This window comes from Peromyscus californicus, unplaced genomic scaffold, assembly GCF_007827085.1.
Source record: "Peromyscus californicus insignis strain IS unplaced genomic scaffold, ASM782708v3 Scaffold_2__1_contigs__length_46816999, whole genome shotgun sequence".
NCBI classification, from domain to species: Eukaryota; Metazoa; Chordata; class Mammalia; order Rodentia; family Cricetidae; genus Peromyscus; species Peromyscus californicus.
In genome coordinates this window covers 5,676,192-5,692,254 of record NW_026294540.1, presented here as the reverse complement: position 1 = coordinate 5,692,254, position 16,063 = coordinate 5,676,192, and positions in this window count along the sequence as shown.

Genomic DNA, 16,063 nt, shown 5'->3' with positions numbered 1-16,063 from the left:
GTGATTGTATTCTCTGTCTATGGAACATAACTAGATCCTCAGAGAACATCATTCATTTAGCCCTGGAAGCTGCAGATTAATAGGAAAGATGTTTCCAGGAAGCAAGCACCTTGAAGAGTGGGTGATGAGCAGTTTTCATCCCAGGACTCTGGGGTGTAGATCTGGGAAGGCAGATCTCTTGAGTTCAAGGCACACGTTGTCCAAAAAGCAAGTTCCAGGACATCCAGAACTGTTACTCAAAGAAACCCTTTCTTTAAAAAAGAAACTAATCAATCAATCAATCAATAAAAATAAAGAAGAAGCCAGCCTGAGATACACAGTGGGTAGGGGGACAGAAAGGGGAAGAGAGTAGAGAGATGAGGAAGGAAAATGGAAAGGAAAGGGGGGAGTGGAGCTGTGGGGAGGGAAAGAAAGAAAGACAGAGAGTTAGGAGGGGAGAGAAGAGAAAAAAACACAGTGTCATATGAGCACTAAAGGGATCATCTTGTCTCCAAAAATACTAAACTTGCTGGTGGTGTCCATGCAGGCCTTTAACCCTGGCACTGGAGATGCAGAGATAGGTGGATCTCTGCAAGTTCGAGGCCACCCAGGTCTATAGAACCAGTTCCAGGGCATGCTCCAAAGCCAGAGAAACCCTGTCTCAAAAAACAAAACAAAACCAAAAAAAAACCACCTTCCCTCAAAAAACACTGGCCTTGAAGTGCTTCTGCTGTGTGCTCTTCATAAGAACTTGATATAGGGACTGGAGAGATGGCTCAGAGGTTAAGAGCACCAACTGTTCTTCCAGAGGTCCTGAGTTCAATTCCCAGCAACTATATGATGGCTCACAACCATCTGTAATGAGACCTGGTTCGGTTTTCTGGTCTGCAGCCATACATTCAGAACACATAATAAATAAACAAACAAATAAATAAACCTTAAAAAAAAGAAGTTGGATATAGGAAACCACAATAGACTGTTAGTAAAAGACCTGAAGTCAGGATTACATCCTGGTGACCTTCCAGTCTTCACTAAACACATTCCACAGGATAATTGTTCTCCTAAAGCACACAGCAGCCTGACTCTTTGAACAAGCAAGATAGAACACGTCTTCTTCTCTACCCTTCTATATCATGAGACCCCAAAGGTGAAGCCAGGTTAATCTCTGGTTCCCTGGTCAACCATATTTAGGAATAAGCTGTCTCATTGGCTGGTTTGAGGCTATGTGGATCTCATTCTCTCTTTTCCTTTAGTGAACAGCTGCCCAGTCCTCTGTCTTTCTACCCTCACTCCCATCCCCACTGGTGTCTCAAAACCCAGGCCTCACCCCTCCCAAGGTCAGGCCTGGTGAGCCACAGGTGCAGTTAAAGCGTCCTGTGCAGGCGCAGTTTCTGATAGCAGCTGATAGTGGCTGTCCAGAGTCTTGCTGGAAGGGTAGGGGGATCTTGAGCATAGAAACAAACTTAACTCACCACCTACCTGGTTTTTATCCAGGGAAGAGGTGAGAAGTGGGAAAAAAGTGGTGCTGGGGTGCTGAGTTAGATGGTATGTATATGATGGACAAACCCAGAGGCCAGATGGCGTTGTCTCAGCAGACGGTGTTCGCCAGCCACCATGTGGTTGCTAAGAATTGAACTAGAATCCTCTGCAAGAGTAGAAAGTGCTCTTTGTAGCACGAATCTTAAAAGGTCTTATTAATAAAATCAAACCTGGAGCTGGGTATTGGGGTGAATGCTGGAAGATCAGAGAAGCAGAACAAGCCACAGCTAACCTCACCTCAACAGTTCCTCAGCTGATCCTGTTTCCTCAGACTGGAAGCCTCTGTGTCCTCATCCAGAATGAATCTCAGCTGAACTGCTGCTCAAAAGCCTAAAAGCTTAACCTGCTCTAGCTCCTGGTTTTCACGCCTTATATACCTTTCTGCTTTCTGCCATCACTTTCTAGGATTAAAGGCATGAGTCACCATGTCTGGCTCTTTCCAGTGTGGCTTTGAACTCACAGAGATCCAGATGGATATCTGCCTTTGGAATGCTAGGATTAAAGGTGTGTGTGCCACCATTTTCTGGCCTCTGTATCTAGTGGCTGTTCTGTTCTCTGACCCCAGATAAGTTTATTAGGGTGCACAATATTTTGGGGAACACAATATCACCACATTTCCCCTTTTTTGTCTAAAATTTAGAAAAGTTTATAACTAATACAAGAAAAACTATCCAGTAAGTATATACAATATATACAGTCAAGAACTATATTAACAATGTCTAGTCCATTAACATTTGACAGATTCAGACAAACTCCATTTTATAAATATATAAATGTAAATACATATATATATATACATGTATATACATATACATGTATATATATACAATGTCCAGTCCAGTAACATTTGATAAACTAAGACAAAAAAATTCATTACTTATCTTGTTTAAAACAAGTAGTTCATTTTTAAAAGTAGATTCAATAATCTCCTTTTTTTATCTTATCATATCCATATTCTCTCTTTTTCTTTTCATAATAGATCCAGTAACCTACCTTTTGTCATTTTTGTATCTTCCCCTTTTTTCTTTTTAAAGTAGATTCAATGATCTACCCATTTATTCTATTATTTCTTCATCTTTTTTCTCAGAGTAGATTCAAGATATACCTCATATCTATATTCTCTTTTTTCTTTTTCTTTTTTTCAAACAAAAATTCTGAATCTATCTCCTTGTTCAGCTTTTTTCCTGACCACCAACAATTAACAACTTGCAACCTACCATCATAAACAATTACAATATCCATAACTCATTAAACAACCAAAAACCACCCCCGCACACACACCTGTTGGGAATGTGGGCATTGTTTTCTTAAAATTACTTCCTGCTTTCTGGGGGTGAAGACATCTTTAGGGGAATCCTGAAAAGACAATATTTGGGTTAATTGTCAAGTCCTGAGAGAGTTAGTTATATCATTTGTCCAGTCTCTGCATAATGGGAAAATGTAGGGCTTGTCTCAAGTCGTTGCTCAAGTAGCCTATGAATCTGGATCATCTCGAAATTGTCCTGAGCAGTTTGTAATCCAAAGTTGATCTTTCCGTGGTGTTAATCAGCTTAATGGTTTTACCATGGTCCATATGGAATCATTGTTGTGGACTCCTGTCATCTTTTTGAAGATTTCAAAGTTGCTGTTAGGTGTGGTCATGGTTCTCTGCAGATTTTTTTTGTGCCTCCTCAGTGGTTTGGAGCAATCACAGTCTGATAAATGTCTGTCTCTCGGAACCATGAATGTTCTTCCCTAGAAGAGAAAACCTTCACAGCAATTTCTCCCCACCATTTGTCTTGCCAAACTTTTCCAAACTGACCTTTGCCATTGCTTTCTTGTAACACGATGGTCCTGGCAATTCTCTGAACAAACAGAAGTAAACCCTTCATTCTAGGTAGCAGCATCACCATAGTCACCAACACGATGAGAAGAAGCCAGCAACTCAGAGCAGCAACCGCTGCCTCCATGGTCCCACCACCGTTTGTGGCTCGGCCCTGGCTGAAGCTTCTCCTTAACAAGCCTCCTAGGCTGGCCTCAAACTCAGGATCCTCCCGCCTCTGCCTCCTTCAGTAAATCCTATGGGCGTGCACCACCACAACTGGCAGTGTGGCTCGAGTCTGAGCTGGTACCCAACAAGTTGGGCACCAGATGTAGCACGAATCTTTTTTTTTTTTCATTTTTCTTTAAGAAATTTTCTACTCACTCCACTATCCAAAGATCCCCCTCCTGCCTCCTCCCACCCATCAGCCCTCTTTCCCAAGCCACCCCACATCCCCACATCCCCCAAATCGAGGTCTCCCATGGGGAGTCAGCAGAGCCCAGCACTCTGAGCCTAGGCAGGTTGCTATGGGATGTGCTGTATGGCAAATGTGTTGCTAATTAGTCAATAAATAAAACACTGATTGGCCATTGGCTAGGCAGGAAGTGTAGGCGGGACAAGGAGGAGAATAAAGCTGGGAAGTGGAAGGCTGAGTGAGAGAGACACTGCCAGCCACCACGATGACAAACAGCATGTGAAGATGCCGGTAAGCCACGAGCCATGTGGCAAGGTATAGATTAATGGAAATGGATTAATTTAAGCTGTAAGAACAGTTAGTAAGAAGCCTGCCACGGCCATACAGTTTGTAACCAATATAAGTCTCTGTGTTTACTTGGTCGGGTTTGAGCGGCTGTGGGACTGGCAGGTGAGAGAGATTTGTCCTGGCTGTGGGCCAGGCAGGAAAACTCTAGCTACAGCAGGTCCAAGCCCCATCCCACTCCACCAAGGTTGTGCAAGGTGTCACACCACAGGCACCAGATTCCAGAAGCCTGCCCATAGACCAGGGACAGATCCCTGGGTGCCCCCCAAACAGTTCAAGCCAAACAACCATCTTCTGTATCCAGAGGGCCTAGTCTAGTCCCATGGGGGCTCCACAGCCACCAGTCCACAGTTCATGGGCTTCCACTAGTGTGGCCAGTCATCTCTGCATGTCATCCCATCATGATCTCGATGTCCCTCACCTGCAGTATCTCTCCTCTCTCTCATCAATCAGATTCCCGGAGCTCAGCCTGGTGCCTGGCCGTGGATCTCTGTATCTGCCTCCATCAGTCACTGGACAAAGGTTCTATGATGACAGCTAGGTTATTTGCTAGGCTGGTCAACAGAGTCCAGGCACCCTCTGGACCACTGCCAGCAGACCAAGGTGGGGTCAACCTAGGTAGCACGAATCTTAAAAGGTCTTATTAATAAAAACAAACCTGTAGCTGAGTATTGAGGTGAGTGCTGGAAGATCAGAGAAGCAGAACAAGCCATAGCTCTTATGTGCTGAGCCAGGACTATTACACAAAGAAACTCGGTCTCAAAAAACAAAACAAAACAAAAAAGAAGCCAGTATGAGATAATGGGGGTTAGAAGGGACAGAAAGGGGAAGGAGAGGAGAGATGAGATAGGGAAAGGTACAGGAAAGGAGGGGAGGGGTGTTGTGGAATATTATTTGAATATGTTTTACATTTGTTTATGCTGTGGAACACTTGTTTTCATTAGGAAAAGATGTTTTGCATTCTTTTATATTGCATTTGTTTAACTCTGTGAAACTGTGTTATTTATCTGTCTGATTGGTCTAATAAAGAGGTGAATAGACAATTGCAAGACAGGAGAAAAATAGGTGGGGCTGGTAGGCAGAAAGAATAAATAGAGGAGAAATCTGGGAAGAGCAAGGAGAAGAAGGAGCAAGAGAACATGGAGAGGGGGATGCTAGGGGCCAGCCACCAGCCATGAAGTATGCGTGAGAGTAAGATATACAGAAGTACAAAGGGAAAAAACCCAGAGGCAAAAGGTAGATGGGATAATTTAAGTTAAGGAAATCTGGCTAGAAATAAGCCAAGCTAAAGCTGGTCATTTATAAGTAATAATAAGTGTCGGGCCTGCCGACAGTCAGCTGGGTAGCTGGGTAGAGGCGTGTGGATTGAAGAGACAATGAAGAAGACAGAAAAGAGTCAAGAGGTCTGCCAGTCAATGACGGACAGCCCCGAGTTTATTTCACAGACAGCTTATATACAGTCTTGAAGGACAGAGGTAGAACAATGCACAGCACAGGCATTCAGCAACTATCTATCCTGCCTTGCATCAAGGAGCAGGGAGTTTCATTTTCTATCTCAATGTACCTGTGGCTGGCATCAGCAGCCTACATCTAGCTAGATAGTGTGTTCCTTCTTGTGGGCTAATCAGGACTTTCTCACAGCCTTGGAGCAAACAAACTTGAACTTTATTGATTCAGAATAGACTTCAGATTCAAACTGGGAAACTGAGTCAGTTGTGGGATCCCACAAATAAGTCACTGTGTATGGACTTATTATATGGAGCTGGGTGGTTGGCCCCACAAAAGAGCAAAGGGACAAAAGAGTAAAAGCGTAAACAACAAGAACAACATTTTGGACTACCAACGTGGGCCGTATCTACATAGGACCTGAGAAAGCCTTGGGAAGAAAAGAGGATAGGTCTTCTTTAAGGGTTTCTGCAGAACAGTGAACCAGTCTGTTAAGTAGGAACAAAAACTAAGTAAAAACACCTGCAAACAAAAACATAGTGCAAGCAAATGCTTCTGGCTGCAGAGCCATCTTTCCAGCCCTTAATGTTATTTTTACATAATCTTATTATGTGGCTCATGATGTCCTCCAACTCAAAATTCTAGCCCAGACTTGCCTCAACCTTCCAAGTATCAGGATTACATACTTGCCTAGCATGTGTCTGCAATTCTTTTTTGATTGATTTTTCATCATAGGGTTTTGCTGTGTATCAATAGCTGTCCTGGAACTCACTCTATAGACCATCCTGGCCTTGAACTCAGATATACACCTAGATCTGCCTGCAGAGTGTTAGGATTACACCATGTGTGTTCTACTGTACCTGGCTCCTCCTGAATTTTAATGGTGACCAAGCATCCCACTGCAAACAGAATCCTGGTTTATTTACCTACTCCTCAGCTGATGAACAGTTTGTTGTGTCAAATGCTGACATTACAATAACGATCTGACCATTATCCTTGTCTATGAGCTGTGCATGGTCACACAACAGATTCCTTCTAATTCTTCCAGTGTAAACAGTGAGCATGTGTTGGCTGCTTCTCTGGCTCAATGTCTCAGCTAGAACTGTGATGAATCCCACTGCTGGCTAAGGCTAGGGTTTCACCTAGGCTTGAGTAGGGGTGGGGCAGCTTTCAAACTCAAGAGATGGTTGGATTGTTGGGTTACTGAACTAAGAGGTCAGTTTGTCCCTGGCTGCTGACTGGAGAGTGTTCTCAGCTCCTCAACACAGGGACCCCAGGGCAGCTCACAGTGTGGTGGCTGTCTGTCCTGACAGTGAGAAATGAGCAGGCACGCAAGGCAAAAGGCAATGTCTGTAGAACTTAGTCCTGGGGAGTCAGCCCAGCCGGGTACAGCTGATTTCTCCTCTATTTATTCTCTCTGCCTGTCAGCCCCACCTATCCTTTCTCCTGCCTCACTAATGGCCCTCCAGCTATGTGTTAGACCATCAGGTGTTTTAGACAGGCACAGTAACCCAGCCTCACAGAGTTAAACAAATACAACATAAAAGAATGCAACACAATGCAGAGTACTGAGCACAGTACGATCATGGCCTGAAAGCAGATGCAGAGATCCACAGCCAAGCACCAGGCTAAGCTCCTGGAGTCCAGTCAAAGAGAGGGAGGAGGGATTATTCTATGAGCAAGAGAGGACAAGATCATGATGGGGAAATCTACAGAGATAACTGAACCAAGCTCATAGGAACTCACAAACTTTAGACTGACAGCTGTGGAACCTCCATGGGACTGAACTAGGCCTCTGCATATGGGAGTTGTTTAGCTTAGTCTGTTAGGGGCCCTTGGCAGTGGGATTAGGATCTATCCCTCGTGCATGAGCTGGCTATTTGGAGACCATTAACTATAGTGAGACAGCTTGGACAGCCTTGATGCAGGGGAGAGTGGTTTGACCCCTCCTCAACTGAATATATCATGTTTTGCTGATCCCCGATGGGAGGCCTTACCCTTTTGGAGGAGGGGAATGGAGGTTGGTCAGGAGCTGCGGGGGATGGAGGGGGAGAGTGGGAGGAGGGATGAGAGGCAGACCTGTGGTTGGTTTGTAAAATGAATTTAAAAAGTAAATAAAAATAAAATGTTTAAATAAAAAACATAAAAAAGAATGCAACACATCTTTGCATCATTAAAACAAATATTCCACAGCATAAACAAATGTAACACATCTTCAAATAACATTCCACAATACTCCTCCCCTCCTTTCCTGTACCTTTCTCTGCCTCAGCTCTCCTCTCTCCATCCCTTTTCTGTCCCCTCTAACCCCCGATTATCTCACACTGGCTTCTTCTCATTTTTTTTTTTTTGTTTTTTGAGACAGGGTTTCCCTGTGTAGCTTTGCGCCTTTCCTGGAACTCACTCTGTAGACCAGCCTGGCCTCGAACTCACAGAGATCCACCTGCCTCTGCCTCCCGAGTGCTGGGATTAAAGGCGTGCGCCACCACCGCCCGGCTTGTTTTGTTTTTTTGAGACAGTGTTTCTTTATGAAATACTCCTGCTCAGCACATAAGCGCACTTTCTGCTCTTGCTGAGAACCAGGAGTTCAGTCTTCAACAACCACCACATGGTGGTTGACAAACAGTGTCTGCTGGCCCAGTGCCCTCTGGCCTCTGGGTTTGGCCATCTTCATGCATCCTCTAACTTTTCACCCCAGTACCTCCTTTTTCTGATGTCTCACCTCTTCCCTGGATAAAAACCACGTAGGGGGTGAGTTGAGTTGGTTGTCTCCACACTCAAGCTACCCCACCCTTCCAGGGGGACTCTGGACGGCCACTACCAGCTACTATCAGTCACTGTGCCTGTGTAGGTGGCTCTAGCTGAACCTGTTGTTCACTAGGCATGACCTAGGGAGGGGCAAGGCCTGAGCTTTAGAACATCAGTGCCGATAGGGGTGGAGATAGAAAAGCAGGGGACTGGGCAGCTGCTCACTAAAGGAGAAGAGACCGAGAACCACGTAGCCTTAAACCAAGCAATGAGATATCTTATTCCTAAATCGTGTTGACGAGGAAACCTGAGATTAACCTGGCTTTGCCTGCAGGGTAGGTGATATTAAGAGGTAGAGAAGAAGAAGTGTTCCTTTTTGTTTGTTTTAAGAAGTTAGGCTGCTGTGTACTTTAGCGGGACAACTATCCCGTGGTGTGTGTTTAGGCACAGTGAAGACTGGAAGGTCACAGGATGTAATCCTGCCTTCAGGTCATTTATTGTCAGTCCAGTTTAGTGTTCTATATCCCAAGTCTTATGCTGAGCACACAGCAGAAGTGCTTTGAGTCCAGTATTTTTAGTGTGAAGGTGTTTTGTTAGTGCCCATGTGACATTGTGTCTTTCTCTCTTCCCTCTTCTCCTACCTCTCTGACTTCTCTTTCCTTCCATCCCCACACCTCCTCCCCTTCTTTCCCAGAATTCTCCTATATTTGTCATTAATAGAAATCTGGAAAATGGGGAATGATAACAGATTTGATAGCCATAAATAAAGTAATTCAACTGATGGGCACTCTACAACCTGGAATTTCTTTGCCTTCTCTATTACCTAAAGTATAGTGATTGATTTTAAAGACTGTTTCTTTCCTATACCTTTACAAGAAAAGGATAGAGAAAATTTTGCCTTCATGGTGCCTACATATAATAATTCTCAGCCCTTTAAAAGATATCAGTGGCAAGTTCTTCTAAAAGGGATGTTAAACAGTCCCACACTGTGTCAATATTTATTAAAACAACCTTTGGAAATTATTCATAGTCATTTTCCTCAATCCATAATTTACCAATCAATGGACAATATCTTACTAGCTAATTCAAATGTAGATACTTTAGAGAAAATGTTTGAAGAAGTAAAGACAATTTTGCCTTTTGGGGGATTACAGAATGTTCCTGAAAAATACAAAGACAAGATTCTATTAATTACCTAGAATATAAAATAGGTTTACAAAAAATTCAACCCGAAAAGGTACAAATTAGGAGATATCCATTGTGGACTCTTAGTGACTTTCAAAAATTGCTGGGAGACTTTAACTAGCTATGGCCCACATTGGATTAAGAACTCAAGAACTAAGTAATTTATTTCTAACATGACAAGGTGAAAGGGACTTAAATAGTTCAAGGAAAGTATGAGGTGAGGCTTAGAGAGGATTGGCCTTGGCAGTTCAGAAATTACAGGATGCACACATGGATCCTTTGGATCCAGAGCTTGATCATATTCTGGTTGTTTGACCTTCTACACATTCCCCTACAGGGATTTTAATGCAGAGAGTAGATAATATCTTAGAATGGATATTTTTACTGCAAAAACAGAGTAAAGAATTAAAGACCTATGTAGAAAAGGTTTCTGAGTTGATTCTAAAAGGACAGTTGAGGCTTTGTCAATTAGCAGGAATAGACCCAGAAGACTGTAGTATCTCTTACTAATGCAAATTTTCTCTTTAGGGACAGAAAATGAACATTGGCAAAGTTTGCAGTAATTTTGGGGAGCGATAACAACAAATATCCCCAAAGCATAAGAATTCAGTTTATAAAGTGAACTAATTGGATCCTTCCTCATACTGTATGGGGAACACCAATTTCTGGATCCCCAACATTCTATACTGATGCAAACAAATCAGGAAAGGCAAGTTATAAGTCAGTAAATTTAAGTGCCTCAAAGCCCTTATGATTCTGCACCAAAGTCAGAATTATATGCTATTCTCATGGTATTCTTAGATTTTACAGAACCTCTTAATATAGTTACTGACTCTCAATATGCAGAAAGGGTTGATTTACATATTGAAATTGCTGAATTTATTCCAGATGATTCAGAATTGACAGAATTAAATATTATTTATCAGTTACAAGAAATAATCAAAAACAGAAATCATCCCTTATAAATAACAGATATCAGATCCCATACAGGTCCACAAGGCCCTCTGGAACAATATAATGATAAAATTGATCAACTATTCATAGGAAATATCTTAGAAGCCTCAGAATTTTGTAAGACACAACCTGTCAATAGCAAGAACATGAAAGAAGATTTTTCCATCACTTGGCAACAAGCCAAGGAAATTATAAGGAAACGTCCTACTTGTTCATTGTATAACCAAACTTCACTACCTGCAGGAAGTAACCTAAAGGGTACTAAAAGAAATGAAATTTGGCAAATGGATGTGTTTCATTTTGCAGAGCTTGGAAAATTAAAATATGTACACCTTACCATAGATACATATTCAGGATTTCACAGGGCAACTGCTTTGAGTTCTGAAAAGGCTGATTCTGTAATCACACATTTGTTAGAAGTTATGGCCATTGTGGGGACACATGTACAAATCTAGACTGACAATGTTCCAGCATATGTCTCTAGTAAAATGAAACAGCTTTTTTTGTATATTACAACACAAAATATATTACAGGTATACCACACAATCCTACAGGACAAGCAGTTATAGAAAGATCTAATCAAACTCTAAATTATATGATTAATAAACAGAAAGGGGTAATAAAGACCCTCAGAGATAGACTGCACAATGCTTTATTAACTTGAAATTTTCTAAATGCTGGTAAGAAAGGAATAATAGCTGTGGAGAGACACTGGATAATAGAAAAAAAACCTGCGGAATTAAATCAGCCTGTATACTTTAAAGATGTGTTGACCTCAGACTAGAAATCAGGATATGTGTTGTATTGTGAAGATGATTTGCTTTTGTTTCCACAGGAGAAGAAAAGCTATGGATACCATCAAAATTGATAAAGATGATATTTGAACAAGACAGACCTCTGGATTAGAAGAGGTGATAGTTCATCAAACAGCATTACCATTCAATCTAAACTAACTTATAAAACTAACAAATGGTTTTCATTTGATCCGATATAACTTGCCAAAAGGTAAACTCCCCAAAGTTATGGTTGGAGCAAGGTTTTGTTTTTGTCTTTCCAGGAGAATGAAGGCATCCAGCTAAGGAATCTAAAGAGGTATGTATTTAAGGTCAAGCAGATATATTTTATATAGACAGGTGATCTTCAAACACTTCAGAGATCTACAGAATACGGCTTTTAAGATGTTTTAATAACATAAGGTTCTTTTTTGTTTTATTTTTAATGAAAATGAGACGTGTCTGCTCCCAGCAGAACCAATCTACTTCAGAGAAGAGGATGGGCATCAAAGAAACTCCATATAGAGTTTACTTTCTTCATGGCAAAAGTTAGCAACTAGGTCAGAAACTGCCTTTGCCATGACAGAGGATCTCTCGCCTCTGAGAATGGCCGTCTGTTACCTACCCACTGACTTAGCATCCTAGCACCTCCTTTTTCCCACTTCTGAACTCTTACAACAAGTAGGTAGTGAATTGAGTTGTTGTCTCCATGATCTAGATCTCTTATCCTTCCAGCAGGACTCTGGACGGTCACTACCAGCTACTCCAGGTCACTGTGCCTGCCCTGGTGGCTCTAGCTGCATCTATTGCTCACTAGAACTGACCATGCGAGGGGTGAGGCCTGACTTTTGGGCAGGAGTGGGGATGGAGTTAGGGGTGGAAAGTCAGAGGACTGGGCAGATGTTCACTAAAGGAAAAGAGAGACCAAGAACCACATAGCCTTTAACCAAAGAGAAATCTTTTTCCTAAATCTGGTTGACCAGGAAACCAGAGATTAGCCTGGCTTTACCTACAGGGTTTCATGATAGAGAAAGTTAGAGAAGATGATCTGTTCTATGTTGTTTGTTTAAAAAGTTAGGCTGCTGTGCACTTTACTGGGACAACTACCCTGTGGCGTGTGTTTAGACACAGTGTAGACTGGAAGGTCACAGGATGTAATCCTGACTTTAGGGCATTTACAGTCAGTCCAATTTGTTTCCCTGTATCCAACTTCCTGTGATGAGCGCACAGCAGAAGCGCTTGGAATCCAGTTTGGGTTTTTTTGTTTGTTTGTTTGTTTGTTTGTTTTGTTTTGATTTGTTTTTTTTCCGAGACAGGGTTTCTCTGGAGCTTTGGAGCCTCCCCTGGATCTTGATCTGTAAAGTAGGCTGGCCTTGAACTTATAGAGCTTTGCCTATCTCTGGTCCTGAATGCTGGAATTAAAGGTGTATACCAACCTCCTCACCCCTGTGAGTCCAATATTTTTATGGCCAAGATGTTCCTTCAGTGCCCATGTGACACCTCTTCTTTCTCTCTTCTCTCCCCTCCTACCTCTCTGTCTTCACTTTCCTTCCCTCCCACTCCTCCCTCCTTTCCTGTTCTTTTTCCTGCCTCAGCTGTCCCAACCCTTCTCTTTCTATCCCCTTCTCCTCCTCCTGCTCCTCCTTTTTTTTTTCATATTTCCAGAGAGGATTTCTTGGTGTAATAGTCCTGGTTGTCCAGAATCTCAACTTTTAAACCTGGTTGGCCTTGAACTCAAGAGATCTGCCTGACTCTGCTTCTGCCTCTTGCTCTCCACCACAGAGCTCATCACCCACTCTTCAAGACGCTCCCCTAATGGCAATGTCTTTTCCATTAATCTTCAGCTTCCAGTGCTAGATGGAATGATGTTCTTTGAGGACAGAGAATACAACCTCCAAAGCCGAGTTCTTTCTATAGGTGCTTTATAGAGGGCACAGTGTGTAGTGAACAGAACTAGGCCGACAGGGAAGGTATACCAGTCACTGAGGTGACAAGTCTAACAGTGAATGCTTTTGTAATGCTTGGTGTATGGAGTGTTGTAGAAGCAGATGGCAGCCTGGCAGTCACAGTTACAGATGAAGTCCTCACAGGCATTGTTTTTGTCTGCAGAGTAACAAGAAAGGATGTGGTGATATTGTGTTCCCCAAAATATTGTGCACCCTGATAAACTTATCTGGGGTCAGAGAACAGAACAGCCACTAGATATAGAGGCCAGAAAATGGTGGCACACATGCCTTTAATCCTAGCGTTCCAGAGGCAGAGATCTGCCTGGATCTCTGCGAGTTCAAGGCCACACTGGAAACAGCCAGGCATGGTAGCAAGAGCCTTTTTTTATCCCAGGAAGTGATGACAGGAAGCAGGAAGGTATTTAAGGCGTGAGGACGAGGAACTAGAGCAGGTTAAGCTTTTAGGCTTTTGAGCTGCACAGTTCAGCTGAGAGGCATCCAGTCTGAGGAAAAGGATCAGCTGAGGAATTGGCAAGGTGAGGTAGCTGTGGCTTGTTCTGATTCTCTGATCTTTCAGCGTTCACCCCAATACCTGGCTCCAGGTTTGATTTTATTAATAAGACCTTTTAAGATTTGTGCTACAAAAGAAAGTTGAGTGGAGCCCATGATCATGCTCCCTATGGTTCATAACCAAAAGAAACCGGTGGCCCTCCCATTGTGCAGACTCAGGGTTGAGAGTCAAAAACACAAAAGTACATTGGGTGCCCAAATAGTTGGAACACATTTATAATAAAAATAATCATTTGTTGTGGCTGGGGAGATGGCACAGTGTGGGGGCCATCCCACCCCTACTTTTCCCCAGGGTACTCTTGAGCAGGAGCAGCAGGAAATATTAGATAGAAATATAGCTAGAGAGAGAGAGACAGAAAACACAGGATAGCCTCGGGAGGACCTAGATGCTAATCCACTGGGCCCTGACTGTCTCTGTCAAAGGACTTTTAAAGGAATGCCAAGGGGTGGAACAAAAAAGACCACCCCCAGCACAGCCCAGTGCAGACCATCTCAGACACCTGATGACCAGGCACGTGATCCAGCCATCCCCTAATGCAGCCCTGCAATGTAAAGCAAGCTCAGCTCTAACTGGGAAAGCTTTGTGGGCTCCCACAAAACAGTTGGTAAAGCAGTTACCAAGAACCCATGAGGGCCTGACCTAGGATGCCCAGAACCCTTGAAAAGGCAAGATGTGCTTGGGGCATCTGTAACTCTATTGGGAAGTAGGGAGCATGTATCCCCAAAACTTATTTGTCAGTCAGACTATCTAAAGGTGAGTGTCATGTTTAGTAAGAGACCCAGGCTCTAAAGACATGGTGGAGAGTGACTGAAGAAGACACGGGATAGCAACTCATTCTTATGCATAAAAATAAAGAAACACTATATTTAATCCTAAAACCCCAAAAAAACAACAAATATCAACCACCATGTATAAAATTATATGATTTAAGACAATCCTCCTGCCTCCACCTCCCAAGTGCTAGGATTACAGGTGTGCACTACCACACAAATCATGAGTTCTGGAGTTGGAACCCAGGCCTCTCTGCATGCCTGGCAAGCAACTGATCTATATTCCCAGCCCTCTGAATCCTCACCTGTAAGATGGGAATGATAAATCTTGCCCTGCACAGGTGTTTACTCCAGTATCTGACTTACACAATGATGAAGCTCTCCATTGTCTAGTCAGTATGGAGTCAGTAAAACACAGCAGCTAACAGGAGAGGCTTTGGGCAGGCAAGATGGCTCAGGGAATAAAGGCCCTTGCTGCCAAGTCTGAACCCGAGTTCCATCCCCAGGACTCACATGGTAAAAAGAGAGGGCAGACTTCTGCAAGTTGTCCTGAGACCTCTGCACATGTGTTGTGGCACAGGCATGCCTCCCCCAGAAATACATAAAATCTTGAAGTGTTTTTAAACAGACACTTTGTAATGATGTAGATCTGTGTGCTAGAACCAAGTGCCATCACTTCTAAGCTGGGTGACCTTGAGCAAGTGGCCCAGATTTCTCACCTGCCTCATGAGTGACCTCATCTATATTTTAGTATCTAGCTGATAAGGCTGTTGTAAGGTTAAATGAGACCAAGGAAATGACCAATAAGTGGTGACTGTCCTCGTTACTTCTGTGCCCCTTCCAAACCTGCCCAGGGCCAAGCAGAGTCCAGATGTCCTGAAGTGTAAACCTACTACTGCAGGTGATCTCATTCCCAGAGCACGAGTCTGAGTATAAGCTGGTGTAGGGGTCATCTATGAGGGATCTGAAGCTTTCCAGCTTCTTGACCTGGTCACGGCAGTTGTCACGAGTCTGGCAGCATCTGGAGAGAGGAAGGAAGAGCTGAGGGAGGAGTGTGGACCCACAGGAGGTCAGTTCTCACCTGCAGTCCTTCTCAAACATGTCAGGATAACTTAAAACACTATGTTCCAGAAGAAATTGTCCTGAGACATCAGAATGTATGACTTCTATTAAACATATATTTATGGAAAGCAACTTCTGTCGGGTGTGGTGATGTCCACCATTAATCCCAGTACTTGGGAGGCAGATGCAGATGGATCTGTGTTTGAGGTGAGCATGGTCTCCTGAAAGAGTTCCAGGAAACCTAGGGCTACACAGAGAATCCTTGTCTGGAAACAAATAAACAAAAATAATAAAAAACAAAACAAGGGGACTGGAGAGATAGCTCAGATGTTAAGACCACCGACTGCTCTTCCAGAGGTCCTGAGTTCAATTCCCAGCGCCCACATGGTGGCTCACAAAATGCTGGGATGAAAGGTATGAATGGGCTCACAAATGACCCTTCAAGGTGCTTGCTTCCTAGAAACATCTTTCCCATTATACTTCAGCTCCCAGGACTAGACAGAATGATGTTCTCTGAGAATCTATTTAC